This window comes from Macrobrachium rosenbergii, chromosome 2, assembly GCF_040412425.1.
Source record: "Macrobrachium rosenbergii isolate ZJJX-2024 chromosome 2, ASM4041242v1, whole genome shotgun sequence".
Classification (NCBI taxonomy): domain Eukaryota; kingdom Metazoa; phylum Arthropoda; class Malacostraca; order Decapoda; family Palaemonidae; genus Macrobrachium; species Macrobrachium rosenbergii.
The window spans coordinates 85,807,756-85,822,088 of NC_089742.1; the positions used below are offsets into that span (position 1 = coordinate 85,807,756).

At 43.1% G+C, this 14,333-nt stretch overlaps 1 protein-coding gene and 1 pseudogene across 7 annotated transcripts in view; one reads left to right on the plus strand and one right to left on the minus strand.

The window, feature by feature from the left end:
- LOC136848877 (BTB/POZ domain-containing protein 6-B-like) overlaps nt 1-14,333 on the minus strand; it is a 309,776-nt gene that overhangs the window by 260,758 nt on the left and 34,685 nt on the right. The window lies entirely within an intron of this gene.
- Nucleotides 9,514-10,180, plus strand: LOC136848933 (cytochrome c oxidase subunit 3-like; annotated as a pseudogene).

Here is a 14,333-nt window from a genome sequence, read left to right on the forward strand (position 1 = left end):
GACAAAGATCTCACCAGGACTGGCCAATTGTTGAGATGCCTCAGAAGGCGTATCCTGTGCGAATGGGCCCTAAGCTGACACAAGGGTGAACACTTGGGTGAACATCTGGGGAGCGGGTGAGAACCCTTAACAAAGTCCCCTGAACTGGAACACTGTCTCCCTGAGGGTAAACAGAGGTACTTGCAAGAGGACTGATGGGCAGTGAGTACTGAACGTACAGTTTCCATCTTGAACCAAGTCTGGTGAAAAAATTGATTCAGGGGGTAAGATCTATGACTGGTCTCCAACCACCCATCATCTTCTCTACGAGATAAAGACGGCTGTAAAACCCTGGAGACCGGTCTGTCATGACTTGCACAACGTCTTTTTTCAGCATCACCTTCACCTCTTCCCACATGGCTAAATCCTTCAGCGAGCCGGGAACATATGTCTGCAAGTGGACTGGGTTTTGATGAGGGGTGGCGCAGGAACTCAAAGGGCAGAAGATATCCTACCCATAGGACATCCACTAACCAGGCTTCCACTCTGTATCGCTGCCATGTTGTCCAATGGGTCGATAGGCACCTCCAACCAGTGGCAGCAAGAGGGGAGGAACTCCACCCATAGTGTCCTCCTCCCTTCTTACCCTTGCCCCCACTTTTCCCAGGCTGGGCAGGGGGCTGAAAGGGGCACTGTCGCACACCCTTCCTAGCAGGGGAAGAAGAAGACTGGGTATTCCTGCAGGGGCCCTTGGAATCCTGGGACTTCCTAGGAACCAAAGAGGAAGGGCCAGCCTGACCCGAAGGTCGGGCTGCAGTGACATGCAAAGACCCAAAGGAATTGGCCACTGCCTGGTGAACAACAGGTCATTATTCTCAGATCGTAGTATGTCCACTGCGGCTTCCACTCCTTCTCTAGGGAACAGAGAAGTAGAACCCAGTACCAATCTGTTCCTGGGTGCTAATGCCAACTCGGAACCGACAAACCTGGTGATCTGAGCCAAGACAGCATCTCTCCTCTTCAGCACCAAGTTTGTCCATAGATTAGCTGTCTGGTGGGCTAGGTAGATGGCTCTACCTCCAAACATCAGCCCTCCTGAATGTGGCTTCCTCCTCAGAATTATGAGAGCCCGAAGAGGAAGTTGCGACCTTGGCCACTTCAAGGAACCAAAGATCTATCTAGGAGGCCGTCTGGAATGCTGCCATGGCAGTCGACTCCAGTGCTGCTGCCTCCTGCTGCAAAAGGGAAACCCCCTCTGCACAGAGGTGGTCCAGCAACAGACCCGGACACAGGCGAACCAGGTCCGGGTCAACCTGTTTAGTTGGCAAAGGTTTTTCCGAGGTCACATAGTATCTCTTCTGGAGAGTGAGAGGCTAAAGAAGTGTCTCACATGAGCAGCTAGACCAAAGCGAATTGTCTTGCCCAGATACAAGAGAATTCACCTGGTCCAAGACCCCTTTCAGCAAGTCCCGACCATGGCAAGCCCACCGAGGGTTTGAGTTCCTTTTGGGGTCCCCAAAAAGCTTTGAGGGCTGATGGACAGTCCATGGGGGGAGCTATGGTCTCTTCCTTGAGATCACTGAACTGTCATATCAAATAGACGATCTCTGAATAATTCCTCTGCAACTCAGGGGTGTCCAAGTACTAGGATATAGTGCCCTCGAGCCCTTCCAAGTCACGGTTTTCCCTGCTCCCTCTGCAGGAGAGAGGTGCTTGCCAGAGCCCCCCTGGAGATCCCTCTACCACTCGAGCATATGATTGGTCTGGTCCAAGGACTGTACCCATTAGCGTATGCTTCCATGGTCGTGCTGGGATGGAAGCATGAACATTTCCAGTCCCGAACCCTAGGCCTCTCCGCCTCCCAGAAAACCCCAAGGAGGTGGAGGGGACAGGTGAGAGATGCCTAGTACCCTTCACAGACCTGCCAGAGGCCGAAGCCCCGCCAGGTGAGGAAGGCCGTGGTGGTTGTCAATCTGTGGTGACAATGGCCACAAACAGAGAGAGCGGTCCCATTCATGCGAACATGGACGGGGGCTGTCTCAGGGAGAGCACACCCATTCACGCGAGTGTGGACAGGGGCTGTCCCAAAGACATGCTTCAGTCTTCTTAGAGGCCGGGGCCTCTACAGTAGGAGACTGGGAGGGGACCTTCCTCTTGCCTTTCCCAGGTGAGTGGACCGGTAGGCTGGCGTCACCGTTACGGGACCCTGGCACCTATTGAGTGCCTGCATGCTATGAACTCAGAGATCCTGTAGCCTTTTCCGTGGAAAAAGGCTGGCCATCAGAAGCCGTACAGGACTTTTTACAGTTGGGAGAGGCAGCCTTCTTCTTCCTCTGCTTGCTAGCTTTGGAAGAAGAAAGGTGGAAGCACACAACGAAGACGAAGACAACGATGATGACTTCCAATTCCTCTTCTTATTCCGATTGCGGCAGGCCTTGGGCAACAGGGTAGTGAGAAGGATGTCACCAAGGGAAGATGTTGAGGGAATCACTTGAGGGCACACTACCGGAGGCATGACCGAAGGAACCACCACCATAGTGGTGGCTCTCGAACCAGTAGACATCGTGACCATAGATGTAGTCATGGTCAAGGTAGCAGCAGTCACAGGAAGGGTCTTGGAGGCCCTCAAGTGGGATATCAAACCCTCCACAAGTAATGATGGAAATCCTTCATTCAAATTAATGACAATACCCTTCATAATTGGTGGACTGGAAAAACGAACAGGTTTTCACCTTATCAAGATGTTAACCCTTTCCTGCCCAATTGATGTCATATTACGCAATAACCCCCTACCCCCTTCTTGTCTGACTGGCGTAATTTTCGTAAAATTTACCGACATTTTTAAATGCGTAAATTTTTAATTTTCGGACAGTTGGTGGTTTCCATAGGCTAAAGTAAATTTTTTAACTCAATTCCCTGGCATAGGCATAAATTTCCCACAATGAAATCAGCTGATCCTACCCACGTTTCTCTCTCGTATCTTACATTTTTTTATAAAATGTAGGATTACATTATTGGAAACACTCTGTTTGGTATCCTCTATTTTCTATAAATTTTTAGTTCCTCTACTGTGCATCGCAAATCCATGGCGTAGTAAAATTCTCACAATGACATCAGCTGATCGCACCCACGCAGGCCTGGCAGGCCACACTTCTGTCAGAGACCATGCGTGCACGAGGCTGGGTAAACACGTGTGGCTGTTTACATACAGCGGCGTCAATCGAGAACAGTTTCCAACATGCTTTCGCAAAGTTTTTTTACGGTAAAACTAGCGGAAATTTGTTAGTGCATCACATAAGAGGCGTCTGGATTTTAGGCAGGGCTCTGAATCTCATTTTCATTATCATATATATCGATATTTAGAAATTTTGTTGGCTTTCTCATAAAAATAATTCATTCACCCAACTGTTATAGCTTTTGAGCTCGAACGATAATGTTGACAACGGTAACATTTTTTTTTGTTTCGAACAGCTTATAACGTCAAAATGAAACTGTTGCTGTTACCAAAGCCATTTTCTTGACTCTCACTTTATTCCTCAACCTTTCCTCTACATTTTTGTATATTTACAAAGTAATTTCTATGAAAAAATCCGAGTGAGAGCTCTTCAAAAAAAATGTCTAGCGATAATTCTCACCGTATGCCTGGCGGCGCGCTCTGTTTCTTACGCACTTTTCTATCAATTTTTCACCAACTGGACTTATTTGTTTTTCATTGTTTTATATGTCGATATTTAGAGAATTTTATTGGCTTTCTCATAAAAAATAATTCATTCGCCTAACTGTTATAGTTTTGAGCTCAGAACAATAATGTTGACAACGGTAACTTTTTTTTTGTTCGATCAATTATAACGTCAAAATGAAACTGTTACCGTTACCAAAGCCATTTTCTTGACTTTCCCTTTATTCTTCAACTTTTCCTCTACTTTTTCGTATATTTACAAAGTAATTTCTATGAAAAATAACCGAGATAGGGCTCTTCAAAAAAAAATTTTCTAGCGATAATTCTCACCATAGGCGGGCAGAGCGCTCTGTTTCTCACCCTCTTTTCTATCAATTTTTTCACCAACTGGACTTATTCGTTTTCCATTTTTATATGTCAATATTTAGGGAATTTTATTGGCTTTCTCATAAAAAAATTATTCATTCGCCTAACTGTTATAGCTTTTGAGCTCTGACGATAATGTTGACAACGTTAACATTTTTTCGTTTCAATCAAATTATAACGTCAAAATGAAACTGTTGCCGTTACTAAAGCCATTTTCTTGACTCTCACTTTATTCTACAACTTTTCCTCTACATTTTCGTATATTTACAAAGTAATTTCTATGAAAAATAACCGAGATAGGGCTCTTCAAAAAAACTTTTTCTAGCAATAATTCTCACCATACGCCGGCAAATCGCCCTGTTTCTTACCCTCTTTTCTATAATTTTTTCACCAACTGGACTTATTTGTTTTTCATTGTTTTATATATCAATATTTAGAGAATTTTGTTGGCTTTTCTCATAAAAAATAATCCATTCGCCTAACTGTTATAGCTTTTGAGCTCTGAACGATAATGTTGACAACGGTAACATTTTTTCGTTTCAATCAATTTATAACGTCAAAAATGAAACTGTTGCCGTTACCAAAGCCATTTTCTTGACTCTCACTTTATTCTACAACTTTTCCTCTACATTTTCGTATATTTACAAAGTAATTTCTATGAAAAATAACCGAGATAGGGCTCTTAAAAAAATTTTTCTAGCGATAATTCTCACCATACGCCCGAACAAATCGCTCTGTTTCTTACCCTCTTTTCTATAAATTTTTCACCAACTGGACTTATTCGTTTTCATTGTTTTATATATCAATATTTAGAAATTTTGTTGGCTTTCTCATAAAAAATAATCCATTCGCCTAACTGTTATAGCTTTTGAGCTACGAACGATAATGTTGACAACGGTAACATTTTTTTCGTTTCAATCAATTTATAACGTCAAAATGAAACTGTTGCCGTTACCAAAGCCATTTTCTTGACTCTCACATTATTCTTCAACTTTTCCTCTACAGTTTCGTATATTTACAAAGTAATTTCTATGAAAAATAACCGAGATAGGGCTCTTCAAAACAATCTTTTTTCTAGCGATAATTCTCACCATACGCCGGGCAGAGTGCTCTGTTTCTTGCCCTTTTTCTATCAATTTTTCACCAGCTGGACTTATTCGTTTTCCATTCTTTTATATGTCGATATTTAGAGAATTTTGTTGGCTTTCTCATAAAAAATAATTCATTCGCCTGACATTCATAGTTTTGGGTTCTGAACGAAAATATGAAAATAAGTAAAGATTTTTTTTTTTTTTTTTATGAAATAACTCACATTTTTGTATTTAGAGGGCTGGGACTCTTATTCTGACTATTCCACCATAAAATATAAACATTTAGAAAAAAAGGACAGCAAAATGAACGTTGTTGGCATAAAATCTCTATTTTTGCTGAATTTTCGAAATAATTATTTTTTCGCACTGTCGCGTGCTCCCAGACACATCGGGGCTCATGTGCCCACAGTGATGTGATAACTATACAGATATGAAAGGGTTAAGTTAACCATTTGAAGTTGAGGTCGTCTATGATCGAGTGTGCGTACGTAAGTGCATAAATGTAACTAAGTGCATAGTTGCGTAAGCTCAAATCGCACTGTTCGAGACGTGTACGATGACATGAGAGGGGAAAGGAATGTAGCTCCCCTTATTTTCATTAGAAACATCACAATTTTTAAGTTAATTGTATTTTTCCTAACTGTACAAACAAGAGGTCCTTTATATTAGGAATTACTTTCAGGGTAGACTGGAAACGGCCGTTGAACTTTCGAACAAGGTGGTTAGGCAGTTAACTAACATCCGGGAGGTGGGAGTACCGCCTGCCCAGATGTAAACATTCCAATTTGCCTTTCGGCCCAGGTATCAGATTGAGGGGTGGCATGAGGTGGGCATGAAATGTAATGTAAAGGACCTCGGGTTTGTATACAGTAGTTAGGAAAAATACAATTTACTTTTAAAAACTGTGATTTGTTCCAACATGACATACAAACCATTGGTCCTTTACATTGAGAAGACTCACTGGTTGGGGGAAGGAATCTGAGTGAGTCTCTATGAACTGACTGGAGTTCACCACATCCTGTCTTCCCTTCCTGGTTGATAGAGCAAGGAAGGGAAAACTGCCTCTGACAAAATGATCGGGTTGTAAGAAACGCAGGATCAATTGTCAGACTTCTGGGTCCCTTAGCATGAAAGAGGAATCGTCAGTTCATGCAAAGTAGGTTAGGAAGAACTTGGAGTTGGATGACATTAAGGCAATCACAAGCATTGGGTTTGTCTTATTGTCACGGTCTCCTTCCCCACTCTTGCAAGGGGAAGGAGTGGAGTTGCTTCTGTAAACCTGAATGGAAAATAGAACAGGAGCTCCCGTTGGGTGCTTACCTGCAATGACCGCCAGATCCAGCATGCAATGGCACATCCGCTCTCTGCTCATGGGAAGAGAGCCAGGATGGGGCGAAAGAAGAGAGGCCAGTCACTCCATATTCATTCTCCCAATCATAACCGTACATCTTAGGTGAGATGCAACCTGTCCTGTTAGAGGAGCCGGGTAAGCTACACAACTTGTTGAGCAGCCACCACAGGACCCATGGAAAAAGTGGCCAAGGACTTGTTGAGCAACATCCTGGAGGTAGAAGGAGGTGAAGGTGGTCTGTTGGGACCACACACCTGCCTTCAGCACCTGCAGAACCAACATGTTCTTCCAGAATGTGAGGATGGACCAATGCTGTGGACTTCGTGAGCTCTCAGACGAAGCGTACCGGTGTCGTCTTCTCCAGCAGCAGAATACACTCTCCTTATCGTCACACGAAGCCAGAAAGAGATCGTGTTCTTGGACACTTGTTTCTTGGTTGAGCCAGTACTAACGAAGAGTCGTCGACACTCAGGCCAGAGACGTCGAATCCTCTTCAGATAGCGCCACAGCACTCTAACAGGACACAGTTGCATCTCGTCTGGTTCATTACCTACAAAGTCCTCTAGGGAGGGGATCATGAAGGACTCGAACTGTGCATCAAGGACCAAAGGATTCTGAGTCTTTGCTACGAAATCTGGGATGAAATCGAGTCTAACCAATCCCCATTCCCTCGAGTGTTTAACATCAAAGGAAAGTCCGTGTAGTTCACCAACCCTCTTCGCCGATGCCAGGGCCAGCAGGAAGACGGTCCTGAGGGTCAGATCCCTGTCTGATGACTCTCGTAAAGGCTTGTATGGTGCATGAGTCAGGCTCTTTAGAACAAGAGTCACATCCCACGCAGGGGGCCTGAGATCCCTGGGTGGGCAAGACCTTTCAAAGCTTCTCATCAGTAGGGAAATCTCGGAGGAAGAGATGACTACTCCTTTCAGATGCAAGACTAGGCTGAGTGTGGCGTGGTAGCCTTTTACAATAGAAATGGAGAGAAGTTTCTCTCGGTGAAGGAAGACAAGGAAGTCCGCGACCTGCTGAACAGTAGCTCCAACCGGAGAGATACCCCGTCGACGACACCAACCACAGAAGACGGACCACTTCCCCTGGTATACCGCTGTGGAGGATCGTCTGAGGTACCCAGCCATCTCTGTTGCTGCGTGAAGCAAAAAGCCTCTCGCTTGCAGGAGATGGTGGATAACCTCCAGCCATGAAGACACAGGGACTGCACTGCCTGGTGGTACCACTCCATGTGGGGTTGACACATCAGGTTGGGCAGGGGGGGGGTTATCTCTCTTGGCACCTTGGAGAGGAGAGCTAGCAGGTCGAGATACCAGAATCATTCTGAGATTCAGAGTGATCATCGCTTGGCTGATCACTCGGTGAATCAGACAGAATGGAGGAAAGGTGTAAACGTCGAGGTTGTCCCACGGCCCATGGGTCCAGCATGACAGAGCAGAAGACCTGGAGTTTTCTGTTGTGCTGGGTGGCAAACAGGTCGATGACTGGACGCCCCCACAGATCAAATAGCCTTTCCATGACTTCCGAGTGAAGGGACCATTCTGGTGGCTGAGCTTGTCTGCCATGACATTCCTCTTGCCTGGAATGTACCTGGCTGACAGCTCTACCGAGTGAGCCACGACCCACTCTTGTAACTGTGTCGTCAACTGGTGGAGCAGGAGGGATACTAGGCCGCCCTGCTTGTTGACGTATGCCACTACCGTGATATTGTCACTCATCAGTACCACAGAGTGTTCCATCACTCGCTCCCGGAACTCTTGGAGAGCCAGGAAGGCTGTCTTGAGTTCTAGTTTGTTGATGTGAAGGTGCTTGTCGTCTCGGTGCCACACTCCCGAAGTCAGCAACTCCTCCAGGTGTGTGCCCCATCCCTCGGTCAATGCGCCTGAGAACAGCAGCATGTCCGGAGGGGGAGTATGCAGGGATACTCCTATCAAGAGGTTCCTGTTGTCCATCCACCAGCGAACTCCTTTAGTCTCCATTGTAGAGACCGCAGTTGCAGACGCCCATGAGGTACCAGCTTCTCCAGCAACGACAAATGACCAATGACAACTTGCCATTGCCGGGCTGGCTGCTCCTGTTGTGACAGGAACAGCTGTGCTGCCTGCCTGAACCTGCTGATATGAGAGTTCGAGGGAAAGACTTACACTGCTACCGTGTCTATCAGCATGCCCAGGTACTTTATCCTCTGCTTGGGGGTGAGATCTGACTTCTCGAGATTCACCATGATCCCAGCAAAACTCAAGGAGTCGATCCCTGTCCTGCAGCAACTGCGAGTGGGAGCTCACCAGGATGAGCCAGTCATTGAGATACTTCAATAGACGTATCCCGTGCGAGTGGGCCCAAGCTGACACAAGAGAGAAGACTCTTGTGAACACCTGGGGAGCGGTAGAGCCCGAAGCAGAGCGCCCTGACTTGGAAGACCGTCTTCCCGAGGATGAAGCGGAGGTACTTGTGATGGGACGGATGAATGGGTATTTGGAAATACGCATTCCTCAAGTCCACCACAAGCATGAAGTTGTTCTCCCTGATGGAAGCAAGCACGGATCGCACCATTTCCATCTTGAACCAAGTCTGGTGAATGAATTGGTTCAGGGGAGAGAGGTCTATGACTGGTCTCCATCCCCTGTGGCTTTCTCTGTAAGGAAGACATAGCTGTAAAAGCCTGGAGACTGGTCCGACACAACTTCCACAGTACCCTTGCTCAGCATGGCTTGCACTTCTTGCTGTAGTGCGGAGTCCTTCAGAGTTCCTTGGACGTATGTGCAGAGACGGACTGGAGAGTAGGTGGGGGGAGACCGAGATCGAAGGGTAGTAGATATCCCTCCCGGAGGACATCCACTACCCAGGTCTCGGCTCCGTGTGGCTGCCATGTTGCCCAGTTGCTCGACAGGCAGCCCCCCACCGTCAGCAGCATGGGGGGGGGGTTGAACGCCGCCCCTAGCGTTTCCCCTTCTGCTAATTCTAGAAGTAGCAGTTGCTGTGATTCAATCTTATGTACTTGCCATGCTAAGAACCCTTTATGCCAGAGAAGTAAACTAATGTCAAAACAAGGACATCATGCCTACCACCTAGCACATGTCAGACCATGATCCCTTACCGGATCCATCAGAGCTATATTACTTACCACTGGACTAGTGAAATAATTTCATCAATTCAACATAGACCTTTTAATCTTAGGAATCACAGCAACCCTATCAACAATAATTCAATGATGACAAGACATCACATGAGAAGGAACATATCAAGGCCATCCACACATCAAAAGCAGTCAACGGACTTCGTTGAGGAATAATTCTATTCATTGCCCCCGAAGTCCTCTTTTTCTTTTCATTTTTTGGGGCCTTTTTTCATAGCAAACTATCCTCCACAGAAGAACTAGGAACATGCTGACCACCAGCAGGAATTAACACCAACCCCTTTCAAATTCCTCTAATCTATACAGCAATCTTACTGGCTTTAGGGGCTACAGTAACCTGAGCACATTATGCCCTACTCGCATCCAGTCACACCCAAGCCTTCCAAAGGCTAGCTCTCACTGTCACACTAGGTATATACTTCACAGCCCTCCAGGCCATAGAATACTATGAAGCCCCCTTCACAATTACCGACTCAGTATACAAATCAACCTTTTCCGTAGCCACCAGATTCCATGGACTTCATGTAATTATTGGATCATGCTTCCTATTAGTGTCATTATACCGACTATATATATATATATATATATATATATATATATATATATATATATATATATATATATACAGGCAGTCCCCGGTTTACTGACGGTTCCGACTTTACGACGTTCGAGGTTCTTGCTTTTCAAATATATTCATCAGAAATTATTTCCTGGCTTACGACGCGCATGTTCGGGGTTCTTGACAGCGTCGTAGCGGCACCCTTCCTTGTGGATCTTAGGCTACCATAAAGATTTGTAAGGCAGAAAAAGGGGGCGGTTGTAGTAATGGACGCCGCAGAATACGAGAATAAGTTAGAACAACTGTTAAACGATGAAAACACATATGAGGTTTGCAACAAAGAACCGGACATTAGGGGTACAGTGCAATTTTAACAAAGAAGTAAGGGAAGCGTTGACAAAAATCCACGACAAAACCAAAAGAAAAGAATTAGAACATAGAGTAAAATCAATGGAAAGTCCAGAGATCCCATATATTTATGGTAGCCCTAAGATCCACAAGGAAGGGTGCCGCTAAGACCGATCGTTTGGCATCGACGCCAGATCACCGTGGAGGAGGCTGGAGAAATTTCTTTCCAACATAATGGGAAAATGGGTAGGCTTAGTATCCGAAGGGCATTTAAAACATAACATGAACCTGATAGACGAATTATCCAAAATTAACGTAAAAGACTGCAAATTTGCAAGTTTGGATGTAACTTCCTGTTCACTAACGTTACCAGTAAAGACGATTTATGGAAATAATAAAAAGAATATGGAGGAGGGGGTCTATACATGCGATTTAGATCATGACGTTTTAATAAAAATGCTAACAGCGGCCCTCAGCGTTAATGTTTTCAAGTGGGCGAAAACCACTACATACAAAAAAAATGGCGTGGCCATGGGTTCAAGTCTTTCACCAATTCTAGCCAATATCTTTATGGAATGGTTTGAAAAGGAAGAGGTGGGCAAAGTAAATAAAGGGAACTTAAATATCGTAAAATGGGTAAGATACGTTGATGACATCTTGATCATTTACAAGGAGAAAGGGAAGATCTACACAAGTTTTTAGAAAAACATAAATAAACTAAATGAACACATCAAGTTCACATTAGAAGAAGAGAGGAAGGAGAAATTCCTTTCTTGGATGTCCTGGTCAAGAGGGTAGGGAGAATTTAAAATTCAAGGTATATAGGAAGAAGACACACACCAATTCATACATACATAGGTTCTCCAGTCATAGGAAAGAAATAAAAATAGGATTAATGACAGGGTTGGCCATCAGGGCTTATAGGATTTGCAGTCCCGAATTTTTAGACGAAGAGTTGGATTACCTGAGGAGAGTTTTAGGAGATTAGGCTACCCTAAGTATTGGTGGGAGTGGGCACATATCAAAGCAAGGAAAAACTATTTTGGGAGAGGGAAAGGATTGAAAAGGAACATTTGGTAGGAAAGAAAATAATTACAGTTCGGACAACAACTCTATTGCACCCATCAACAGGAAGCTAAATAATTTCAAATTGATAGGCAGCTACAAAACACCATTAGGAATAAAATAGTTAGAAACAAAAAGTCAGTAGAGGGGGAAGAGATTAGAGGGGTTTATATGGCAGTGTGTCTAGACTGTGAAGAAGGGTACTATGGCGAAACTGGCAAATCATGTAAAGAGCAAACAAACAACATCTGCAGAACATAAGGCATTATAATCAGACGTCGGCAGTTGCCAAACACTGTTGGGAAAATGATCACAGAATAGACTGGGAAAATATGAGTTTTCTGTACAGGAACACCAACAAAACATCTAGACTGGTTGTAGAGAACGCCTTCATAACTTGCGCCAACAACACGATGGCAGGGAACACCGGAAACGGCTTTGAAGACAGCATATCTAGAAAAAATCATATACTCCACAGTAGCAAGGAAACGAAGAAAAACGCAAGAGAACGCACGGAAAAACGGACATCTGGAACCAGGGATCAGAGAAAGACCAAGGTCAAGAGAGGGTGGAGGTCACACAGGAAGAGCTAGGCAATTATAGGATTAAAAGTACCCAGCACACAGATATAAATACAGCCGGACTATCGTTTGCTCATTGTGCGGGTACTTGATAATGTGGACTGTTTGTCCAAGAAAGCTTGTAACTTTTGAATAAAAAACACTCCATTAAATACCATCCAGTTTGAATGAGGTCCTTTTAGTAATATATATATATATATATATATATATATATATATATATATATATATATATATATATATATATATATATATATATATATATATATATATATATATATATATATATATATATATATATATATATATATATATATATATATATATATATATATATATATATATATATATATATTATATATATATATATATATATACAAGGTCTAGAATACAAGGTCTTCTCACAGCTGACCAAAAATTGGGATTTCATGGGCAGGTAGAGGTTGTGACGTCACGCGGTCTACTTATGGTCCTTGATGATCTCTGACTGATCAGTTTGTTTACAAACAACCAGTGTAGGCCTTGCTTCCACATATTTGGTATTGATATTGTCCGTAATAATGGCCTTATATTTTCCCTTTCTTACTGCAATTGAAACAGTTTAAGCAACATGAGCCAACTCTTGTGCAGTAAACGGGAACTTTGAAAAATGCGAAAAAATAGGGATCTAATTCTTCATAGATTTCCTTCGGACGACAAGTGTAGTGTCGCAAAAAGATGGATTTATGATAAAGGCACAGAGGCTTCATATGAACCTAGATCAGAAGTGCAATGTGTAAAGATCAGACCTTGGAAATAACTTATTCATTATAATTTCAACACCGATATAACTATAATTCTCCTATTTGAATTCATCATTAAGATAGCATAGAGCTGGATTTCTGATAGTTGGTAAGGTTAATGACTTGGGGCAACAAATATGGTTATGGAATTCAATAGGCAATGGCATAACTAATCCAACATTGTTAATCCTGCGGATTATTGCAGCAGGAAATACATGTATTTGCCGATGCTCCTCATTGATAAAACTCATCAGAAACACTTCACTTTCTTAGACCATGGATCTAGGTTATCGGACTGTAGGACTGCTCACATTGAGTCAGGGAACTAATTAAGAAAAGTAAGGGTGATCTAATGACAACTCGAAAACTATTTGAAAAACATTTAAGCGTTACAGGTATGGAGGGTACGACAGTGAAATCATCGTTACAGTCACTCTGCCACTCACAAAAATCTCAAACACTTCGGAGAAAAAGGTCTGATTGTGGATAGGCACTGGGGGAGCGCAATCCAGTTCATTTGCCTTGTTGATAAGTGGTTTGATTTATTCAGTTCTGGAGTGCCTTTCGATAGAAAGTCTTCATGGAATGCTTACGGGCTAATCTTAGAAACCAAAACAAAACATTGCAAGAGATGATGCACCTGTCCAGAACAATGAAAAGTCTGGGAGGAAAAGGATTTTATCCTTTCCAAAAAGGCCTTGTGATATCTTGCAAATCTCTAAAGAACTTGCAAGGGATGTTAGGTAAAATTTTGTAATATCATACATCTTGACTCATAGGTTGAACTGAGATGGACTGGAACACTTTTTTGGCTGTATTAGCGATAATATGACTGAGGTCTCATTTTCTAACTTGATAACTAAAAAAATCTCTTCTTCACGACAGGGCTGAAGAAACATCTCTTCAGAAAGCGTTAAGCTTATTGGCAATATTGTTTAGTTTGCCAATGGAGGAATTGCAGGATGACAATGAAGACAAAACCAAGAGGGAGGCATGCAACATGTGGGTGGTTTTGTAGCCCGTAAGTTTCCCAGTATGAGTTTCTAGGATCTAAAGAACCGAAGGAGATGGCACAAGGATCGGCACTATAAGTAGAACAAATGAGAAGCTAATGAAACATCGATCAAATTTTTGGAGCATTTAAAATCGATGGAAAAGATATTTATTTGTTATCATTGTAAACATAACAAAAAAGTTGGTCACATAATTGTATAATTGTTAACCTTATGTATACATGTACTCGTATATGTGTATTTGAGTGTGAGTTGTATATTATAGTGAAAAATGTTTTTCGTTTTAAATTCAGTTGTATATAATTGTTTGGATGAATATACGTATAGAAATGAATATGTTCAACATGTGCTTTATTTTCCAAAAAGGATGAATCA